We start from the raw sequence: 10,946 nt of genomic DNA, 5'->3' as shown, positions 1-10,946 counted from the left end.
GATAAATGAGATGAAAATGAGATATTTTTTTTTTGGGTAAAGGGTATACCCCGGTGATTGTATTACTATAAACCAAAACAGAGACAAGTAGATTGGCAGAGTACCAATCTAGTTCAATAGTGTGACATGCCACACTAAAGTAAACTCGCTAAAAGGGCAAAATCAACGCACCAAATACCTAACAACTATACATCAGAAAAAAACTATTAAGTGATAATATTAGGTGTGGTCGGACTCATTCAGCAATGATATCCTCCATGTCTTCAAGAGTCTTGAAACCTGCTCATTTACTTTGTACTTGAACGAGTGAAGCTTCAACCAGACTGTTTCAACAATCAGGTCTTCTAATATTTCCGGAGGACGTAATTGGTTGTTAAAAAATCTGGTGTTCCGTTCCTGCCACACAAAATAAGCTATGGCCGCCACCACTAACTTGCAGATCACCCAAACCATTCGTTTAGATTTTGCATTAGGGATAATCCAAGCCATGATTTCATCCCATTTACCATCTATATGCATCATATCTATCTTTTTCCTTATAGAATACCAAATCTGTTTAGAGTACACGCATTCGAAAAAGAGATGCTCATGAGTTTCCAGCCCTCTATTACAAAGGAGACAACACATCATACTTGCCTTACCCATTGCATTATTCCACACTTGAATTCGGTCTTGAGTAGCAAGCTTCCTTTTATATATCAGCCAACAAAGGAACGCGTGTCTAGGGATATTAAAAGAAGACCACACCATATTATACCAGTTAACTTGTTGACCAGTTCTCCTTAAGGAATTCCACGCCACTTTGGTTAAGAAAGGTTCAATCGAATCACCGTTATATTTCCACATGATACTATCGTTTTTTTGAAGCTCGATAGAAATAGGCGCTAGTTGAAAGATGTCACACCCCCAAAATCCACCATGCGGAGTACCACCGCTTGGAGGCGTGACATGACCAGGATCAAGCCACCAATCATATCGAACAACATAATTAAGTAATTAAAACCAAACACAATACGATTGGTGACCAAAAGGAAGTAAACCGATTTTAGTTAAACAGCGGAAGCATAAAACGTAAGTTCAAAACATAGTCCATAGTTCATAAGTTTAAAGTCCAAAACGTAGGTTTAATAAGTTCATAAAGTTTATTTATTAAATACGGGACATATCAGCCCGCATCCCACAACGACCACCTCCATATGCAAGCTCCAAGCATTTAACGACCTGTAAGGCATGTAACAACGAGTCAACAACAAAGTTGAGTGAATTCACAGTTGGTTGTTTAGTTATAGCATTTGTTTCGTAAATTATCTATTCGTTTTGAAAACCATGTATCGTATGAGTTTGCATCGCGGTCTTTCTGACATGTTTGCGAAGATTAGTGGGGGTTTCCCATGTGTTACTAGACCACGCGTATCGACTGCTACGAAAATATAAGAGGTGCCCTAAGTCAATGTCTATCAGCATTGACCCTTTGCCCATAGTCCATTAGTACACGCCCGTCCGACTGGCACGGTGTGAGGTTTGTTAAACCTAATAGCGCTATTAACTAATGACCCGCTCGCCATAGGCCTCGGCGATTAAGTCGATAAATGAGGGACTTAAAGTGATAGAGTTGATGGTCTTATGATCGTGTATGTAGGTTTTACGTACGTGCCCTTCAATCCGAGGACAGTAAAAAGTAGTTTAACAGTAATGATAGTACAAGTAGTTAATCAATCCCATTCCTAAACCCCTGGGAATCCCATGCCTTAAAAAGAGTGTGAACTCACCTCGGTTTGCTCGGTTAGATTCTCAATATAGCTAACAGTCAAGGTCGGTCAATCTCGTCCTAATATAATTTACCAGTTAGTCATTTAGTGGCTTTCAAATAGAACACAAAGTTCCTACACGTATCTATCACATAACATTCATCACTTTAACGGTTTATGCCCTCTAAGTTTCCCATCCATTCCCCACTCAAAATCAAACATACGATAATGCACATAACATATATAACATGTTAGATCATTCACGGATAGCATACTCGACATTTAGACACGCAAGTCACAACTTATCTCAATTCAACATTTATATTCAAAACCGGCTGTTTTCGGACATCTTAATAAAACATTTATATTATTCCAAAAATTCCCAAATTTCTACAAGATGTCTTAAACGTTCCATATTTTATTGTGTAAAAATATCAGAGTCCGGTTCACTACCAATATTTTATAAAAAATCATATTCCGGACTGAACTCAGATTTATGTATTTCTGACCACAGTCCACGGAACAATTTATTAAAAATTCATCGAGTGTCCGATTTACGAAATTCCAGTGAGGTAATTACACATGCATCGGTTGTCATCTACTGTATAAATTTCATGGTCCGATTCCTCACAAAACTCAGGTTACGACTGAAAGTATGACACCCATGTATTGCTGGTCAAAATTCAGCTTAAGTTGCTGTTACAAATTAACACTTTAAAAATAGTAAACGGAGTCCAAAAATTACGATTCCGGTGCCATTAGAACCGTATTTCCTAATATCACATTTTAGACTCAAAATATCGGTTTTTCGTTAAGTTTATGACCTGTTTACAGCCAACTGAAGTTGGCTGTAAAGTATGGACAGATTGCTGTTTTTGGTCTCTAGCTTACTAGTTTGTGTTCGGTTGATCCCGTTAATTATATTTAGTGATCATAACAATATCCCACATCAATATCAACAAGTAAATCAGCAAATACTCAGTACGTATCAAAACAACTTCATACTAACACAAGTACATCATGTTTCATCTTCTTGGTTAAACCCTTTTTAGTGTTCTTGTGAAATAAACATCATTCTACAAATATTAGCCATAAAAGTAAGATAATCAAGGGTTAAACGAGAGCTTACTACTAGCTTATAGCTAGGGTAGAATCTAGTGAAAAGATGATGAGAAGAGATGATGAAGAAGCAAGAAGCAAAGCTCTTCTTGAAGTTCTACAAGCTCAAGCATCTTTGATTCACCTTCAAGCACCTAAATGAAACTTGAAAATGGAAGAGATGGTTGTGAAATGGTGGTGGTGATGGGCGGTTATGTTGAACCGAGAGAGGGAGAGGAGAGGTGAGGGAGATGGGGTGTGAAGTAAGGTGTGAGATATGAATGAAGACATAAATGATCTTTCAAAGATATGGTCCATACATATAATCTTACATTCTAATATCTTGTTCACTACAACAAGTAAAATCTAAATAAAATATAAGATATAATCTAGGAAGTATGGTGTAGAGATATGGTGGTGATGGTGACCGATTGGCTAGGGGGGGGGGGTTAAGTGTAAAATTTCATGGTAAGTTTGTAACTAATAGTTAAATTCCAAGTATATAGTTAGATATGTTAGTTAGTAGATATTCTAGTGGGTGTTATGGTAGACGGGGATCATGACAAGCCAAGAAATAATTAAACAATGTGTTTGGCAAAAATTTGGTGTCCCGGGTAATGTCCGGTTGTTCGGTCGGATACTGTTCCGTTAAGTTGTTAAATTGTTCCATAAGGCGTCTTATACATATATTTTTGTAACACAATTAATATGAAATGATTTGCAAGGATATGCACCATACTCATATTCTTACACCTCCATATTTTGTTTAGATCTTTAAGCAAGATATCCAATATAATATTAGATTTGGCTGATTTTTGTAAGATATGAAATGATTTGCAAGGATATGCACCATACTTATATTCTTACACCTCCATATTTTGTTTAGATCTTTAAGCAAGATATCCAATATAATATTAGATTTGGCTGATTTTTGTAAGATATGAAATGATTTGCAAGGATATGCACCATACTCATATTCTTACACCTCCATATTTTGTTTAGATCTTTAAGCAAGATATCCAATATAATATTAGATTGTTTCATATATCTTGGCAACTTTCACAAGCTAAATCAATTAAAATAATAGATCATAATCTAGTTATAAAGAATGTTTCATATATCAGGACCACAGTTAATTCCTAACACATAGGAAAATATTCAGGACCATTTAGTCAAGTTTTCTGCACAAGCCAAGTACGTTAACAAACACATGTAAGTATATCACAGTAATCAGAGAGCAGTTAAATGATTCAGCACAGTCATCAAGCACTTTAATTAACACTAATAAATTATACGGAATACATGTAAATTGAGGGTTGTCACATTCTCCCCTTGTTAAGAAAATTTCGTCCCGAAATTTAGCACGTGGTTACTGAGGAATCTAGTTAAGTTGCGTTGTTTTCCTGATTTTCCTGGGGTGTCACATCATCCCCCCGTTGATTTGGAATTTCGTCCCGAAATTCTGCGGTAGCTTCAGCCTCAGTAGTGGTTGCATTTTTCTTAAACAGCTGGGGATACTTGAGTTTCATTTGGTCTTCTTGTTCCCAGGTATACTCTGGGCCACGACGGGAATTCCAACGAACTCGGACGAGAGGTATTCTGGTGTGCTTGAGAATCTTAACGTCTTGATTCGTAATCTCTACTGGTTCCTCAACGAATCGCAGCTTGTCGTCGATTGTGAGCTCTTTGAGAGGAACTATGAGGGTCTCATCTGACAGACACTTCTTCGGATTCGACACATGGAATACGTTGTGAACTCCACTGAGTTCTTCGGGTAGGTTCAGCCTGTAAGCGACTTTGCCAATTCTCTCAATGATCTCGAACGGTCCGACATAACGCGGGTTGAGCTTGCCCCGTTTGCCAAATCGGACTACACCTTTCCAAGGTGAGACTTTGAGCAGCACTCGATCCCCAACCTGGAACTCGAGTGGTTTTCTTCGCTTATCGGCATAGCTTTTCTGACGGTCACGAGCTGCCGCCATTCGCTGTCGTATCTGAGCAATCTTCTCGGTTGTATCTACTACAAGTTCTGGACCAGTGATTTGACTGTCACCAACTTCTGCCCAACAAAGAGGTGATCGGCACCTTCGTCCATACAATGCCTCAAACGGAGCGGCCTGGATGCTGGTGTGGTAATTGTTGTTGTATGAAAATTCCACTAACGGGAGATGCTTTTCCCAGCCGTTACCAAAATCGATTACACATGCCCTGAGCATGTCTTCAAGGGTTTGGATGGTGCATTCTGATTGCCCATCCGTCTGTGGATGATAAGCGGTGCTCATATCTAATCGTGAGCCAAAAGACTTATGCATAGCTTGCCACAGTTCAGAGGTGAAACGCGCGTCACGATCAGAAATGATGGAGGTTGGCACTCCGTGCCTTGATACCACTTCTTTTAAGTAGATGTCTGCTAGAGTAGAAAACTTATCCGTTTCTTTGACAGGCAGAAAATGTGCAGACTTGGTCAGTCGATCCACGATCACCCAAATGGTATCATTTCCGCGTTGAGATCTGGGCAGGCCAGTAACGAAATCCATGGATATTTGCTCCCATTTCCATTTCGGGATCTCTGGTTGTTGAAGTGGGCCTGATGGTTTCTGGTATTCGACCTTGACTCTAGCACAAGTCAAGCATTTACGGACGTAAGTCGCTATACTGGCTTTCATACCAGGCCACCAGTATGTAGTCTTTAGATCGTGGTACATCTTATCCGAACCAGGATGTACTGAATAACGAGACTTATGTGCTTCATCCATTACAAGCTCGCGTAAGTCCCCATACAGCGGAACCCAGATGCGTCCGTTAACATAGTAGGCGTCGTTTTCCTTTTGTTCTAGCCGTTATCTCGATCCTCGTAGGGACTCAGCCCTGATGTTCTCTGCTTTCAATGCTTCAACCTGAGCATCACGAATCTGAGCTGGAAGGTTGGATTGGATGGTAAGCTGTAACGCACGTACACACCTAGGTATAGTATCCTTCCGGCTGAGAGCATCGACCACAACATTGGCCTTGCCCGGATGATACTTGATCGCGCATTCATAATCATTCAAGAGTTCTACCCATCGGCGTTGTCGCATATTCAATTCCTTTTGCTTGAAGATATGCTCGAGACTCCTGTGATCGGTGTAAATGGTGCACTTGGTACCGTACAGGTAATGTCTCCATATCTTAAGCGCGAAAACAACTGCTCCCAATTCCAAGTCGTGTGTAGTGTAGTTCCTTTCGTGAACCTTAAGTTGACGTGATGCGTAGGTAATGACCTTGTCACGTTGCATCTACACACAACCAAGTCCTTGGATGGAAGCGTCGCAATAAACCACGAAATCGTCCACGCCTCCTGGTAATGAGAGGATATGTGCGCTACAAAGTCTATCCTTCAAGTGCTGAAACGCAGATTCCTGTGCATCACTCCAACGATAGGTGACACCCTTCTGAGTCAGTGAAGTGAGAGGTTGCGCAATCTTTGAGAAATCTTTGATGAATCTTCGGTAATATCCTACCAAACCCAAGAATTGGCGGATTTCTGTTGGTGTACGGGGTGCAGGCCAGTTCTTGATCGAGTCAACCTTGGATGGATCAACATGAATCCCATCCTTGTTTACCACATGGCCCAGAAAATGGACTTCGCGAAGCCAGAAGTCACATTTCGAAAACTTGGCATACGGCTGCTCTTTACGAAGTAGTTCCAGAATAAGCCTCAGGTGTTGCTCGTGTTCCTCCTGACTCTTAGAATAGATCAGGATGTCGGCGATGACGACTATGACAAATTTATCCAAGTAAGGCTTGCACACTCGGTTCATGAGGTCCATGAAGACCGCTGGTGCATTCGTCAGCCCGAATGGCATAACCAGAAACTCGTAATGGCCGTAACGAGTCCTGAATGCTGTTTTGGAGGCGTCCTCCTCTCGGACTCTCAGCTGATGGTAGCCTGACCTTAGGTCAATCTTAGAATAGAAGCTCGACCCTTGCAACTGGTCGAACAAGTCATCAATGCGTGGAAGAGGATAACGATTCTTCACGGTCACCTTGTTGAGTTCGCGGTAGTCAATACACATCCTGAAGGTACCGTCTTTCTTCTTTACGAACAACACTGGAGCTCCCCATGGCGAAGAGCTAGGACGTATAAAACCCTTTTCCAAGAGCTCTTGTAGTTGCGTAGACAGTTCTTCGAGTTCTGATGGAGCAAGTCGATAAGGCGCACGAGCTATTGGTGCTGCTCCAGGGGCTAGCTCGATTTGAAACTCGACTTGTCGATGAGGCGGAAGGCCAGGTAATTCCTCAGGAAATACCTCGGGAAAGTCACGTACAATAGGAATGTCTTCAATCTTCTTTTCTTCCGCGGATGCATCAGTAATGAGGGCTAGGATAGTGGTGTGGCCCTTTCGTAAACACTTCTGGGCTTTAAGGAAAGAGATGATGCCTACAACAGCACCACTCTTGTCGCCACGAATCACGAGCGATTCTTTACCAGAACGAGGGATACGGACGATTTTTTTTCCTTGCAAATAATCTCCGCTTGGTGTCGAGATAACCAATCCATTCCAATAACAACGTCGAAACTACCCAGAACGATAGGAATAAGATCGATGGAGAAGGTCTGACCAGCTAGGACGAGGTTACAGCCCTTAACTATGTGTGTGGCTTCAAGACTTTTACCGTTTGCTATTTCTACCATGTGCTTGGTGTTCAAAAGTGTTGGAGTGCGCTTAAGCATCTGACTAACTAGTATCGGCACTCGAATCAAACAAAACAGTAACAAAGGAATCCTCCAGAAGAAACTTACTCGTCACAACGTTGGGATCGTTCCTTGCATCACCCACATGCGAAGGAGGAATAATTCACCTAGATCCACGAACTTAGATGAGTTTTTGATTTATCAAGTCGGTAAGCAATCAAGTTCGTAGGAGTTTCCTTAGGTCGTGTGAATGAATTTAAAAATACATTTGTGTAATCGTGAGGTTCCAAAGAAAGGACGCGAAAACGCATTCGAGAGAGTATAATCACATCATCACGCTCAAGGTTTCAATAGGTGATCACCAATGATAGAAATTCGAGCCTTCCAAACCCTCTAATCTAGAGTGAGTTCGCATTAGTGTCTGGCGTCACTGTGATAAAGGAATGATGGTTCTGTGTAAGTCAATAGTAGAAATTAGGCATTGCATTAAGCATAGGTCGGTACAAAGGCTAGCGAAAAGATTTCACATAAGTACGATAAACCATCGTAGGATCAAAGTGCGACTCTTGTAGTGTAAGGGGGGGAAAAGGGGTGAGGTAAATGTGTAGTTCGTCGTGTCCGTATATAGGTTGAGTAATCCGTATCGCCGTCCTCGAATGTCCCGAAGACTATTCCATCATTAGGAGGCATCCGCTTGCTAAGTTGGGTATACGAGGGTGTAGATCAAAATAAGATATCAATTAGCTACCCAACAAGGTAATGAGGGGGGGGGGGTAATCTTGTGATCGGTAGAAATCGTGGTGTGGTTGTTAGCGTTTTGTTATATCGGTTGCGGATCGAAGGAACGGGAGGTTGGGCATGTTGTCCTGTGGCGCGAAGATAAAGGACAAGTTTAAGCACAAGATTCGGTTCGCGAAGGTAGGATCTAAACGTCCTAAGATGGTTTGAAGTAGCAGGTTATACCTCCTGCAGGAACAGCTGCGAGTGCCTCAGCAACTCGTTCGTTGATCAAAGCCGTCAACTGGGCTTGAGTGAGGTTGATACGTCCTCCGCGTCCGCTCATGATCTTCATAATGAAGCAACGTAAGTGAGGAAGTGTCACGAAAGTGCGTAAGTGTGGGACGACGGGAGAGAGTAAGCACACAAGGTTCAAATAGCAATTATCACGTTAACTAATGCACAGTGAGAACTATCTAACCGACAATATAGCATATATCATACCACTTATGGTGTCGAGTCTTGCACGTGGAGCGAAGCGTCGTTGTGGATCGTTGAGCACTGTACAGGTTATAGTCTGGTTTTATCGAAAAGCTTTTCCCTTTTTTAAAACCAAGTTCACTATAACCAATGGCTCTGATACCAATCTGTCACACCCCCAAAATCCACCATGCGGAGTACCACCGCTTGGAGGCGTGACATGACCAGGATCAAGCCACCAATCATATCGAACAACATAATTAAGTAATTAAAACCAAACACAATACGATTGGTGACCAAAAGGAAGTAAACCGATTTTAGTTAAACAGCGGAAGCATAAAACGTAAGTTCAAAACATAGTCCATAGTTCATAAGTTTAAAGTCCAAAACGTAGGTTTAATAAGTTCATAAAGTTTATTTATTAAATACGGGACATATCAGCCCGCATCCCACAACGACCACCTCCATATGCAAGCTCCAAGCATTTAACGACCTGTAAGGCACGTAACAATGAGTCAACAACAAAGTTGAGTGAATTCACAGTTGGTTGTTTAGTTATAGCATTTGTTTCGTAAATTATCTATTCGTTTTGAAAACCATGTATCGTATGAGTTTGCATCGCGGTCTTTCTGACATGTTTGCGAAGATTAGTGGGGGTTTCCCATGTGTTACTAGACCACGCGTATCGACTGCTACGAAAATATAAGAGGTGCCCTAAGTCAATGTCTATCAGCATTGACCCTTTGCCCATAGTCCATTAGTACACGCCCGTCCGACTGGCACGGTGTGAGGTTTTTTGTTAAACCTAATAGCGCTATTAACTAATGACCCGCTCGCCATAGGCCTCGGCGATTAAGTCGATAAATGAGGGACTTAAAGTGATAGAGTTGATGGTCTTATGATCGTGTACGTAGGTTTTACGTACGTGCCCTTCAATCCGAGGACAGTAAAAAGTAGTTTAACAGTAATGATAGTACAAGTAGTTAATCAATCCCATTCCCAAACCCCTGGGAATCCCATGCCTTAGAAAGAGTGTGAACTCACCTCGGTTTGCTCGGTTAGATTCTCAATATAGCTAACAGTCAAGGTCGGTCAATCTCGTCCTAATATAATTTACCATCAAATAGAACACAAAGTTCCTACACGTATCTATCACATAACATTCATCACTTTAACGGTTTATGCCCTCTAAGTTTCCCATCCATTCCCCACTCAAAATCAAACATACGATAATGCACATAACATATATAACATGTTAGATCATTCACGGATAGCATACTCGACATTTAGACACGCAAGTCACAACTTATCTCAATTCAGCATTTATATTCAAAACCGGGTGTTTTCGGACATCTTAATAAAATATTTATATTATTCCGAAAATTCCCAAATTTCTACAAGATGTCTTAAACGTTCCATATTTTATTGTGTAAAAATATCAGAGTCCGGTTCACTACCAATATTTTATAAAAAATCATATTCCGGACTGAACTCAGATTTATGTATTTCTGACCACAGTCCACGGAACAATTTATTAAAAATTCATCGAGTGTCCGATTTACGAAATTCCAGTGGGGTAATTACACATGCATCGGTTTTCATCTACTGTATAAATTTCATGGTCCGATTCCTCACAAAACTCAGGTTACGACTGAAAGTATGACACCCATGTATTGCTGGTCAAAATTCAGCTTAAGTTGCTGTTACAAATTAACAATTTAAAAATAGTAAACGGAGTCCAAAAATTACGATTCCGGTGCCATTAGAACCGTATTTCCTAATATCACATTTTAGACTCAAAATATCGGTTTTTCGTTAAGTTTATGACCTGTTTACAGCCAACTGAAGTTGGCTGTAAAGTATGGACAGATTGCTGTTTTTGGTCTCTAGCTTACTAGTTTGTGTTCGGTTGATCCCGTTAATTATATTTAGTGATCATAAAAATATCCCACATCAATATCAACAAGTAAATCAGCAAATACTCAGTACGTATCAAAACAACTTCATACTAACACAAGTACATCATGTTTCATCTTCTTGGTTAAACCCTTTTTAGTGTTCTTGTGAAATAAACATCATTCTACAAATATTAGCCATAAAAGTTAGATAATCAAGGGTTAAACGAGAGCTTACTACTAGCTTATAGCTAGGGTAGAATCTAGTGAAAAGATGATGAGAAGAGATGATGAAGAAGCAAGAAGCAAAGCTCTTCTTGAAGTTCTACAAGC

The sequence above is a fragment of the Helianthus annuus genome, chromosome 11, assembly GCF_002127325.2.
Source record: "Helianthus annuus cultivar XRQ/B chromosome 11, HanXRQr2.0-SUNRISE, whole genome shotgun sequence".
NCBI lineage: Eukaryota > Viridiplantae > Streptophyta > Magnoliopsida > Asterales > Asteraceae > Helianthus > Helianthus annuus.
The sequence above is the reverse complement of the archived record's forward strand: the minus strand, read 5'-3'. Positions refer to the sequence as shown.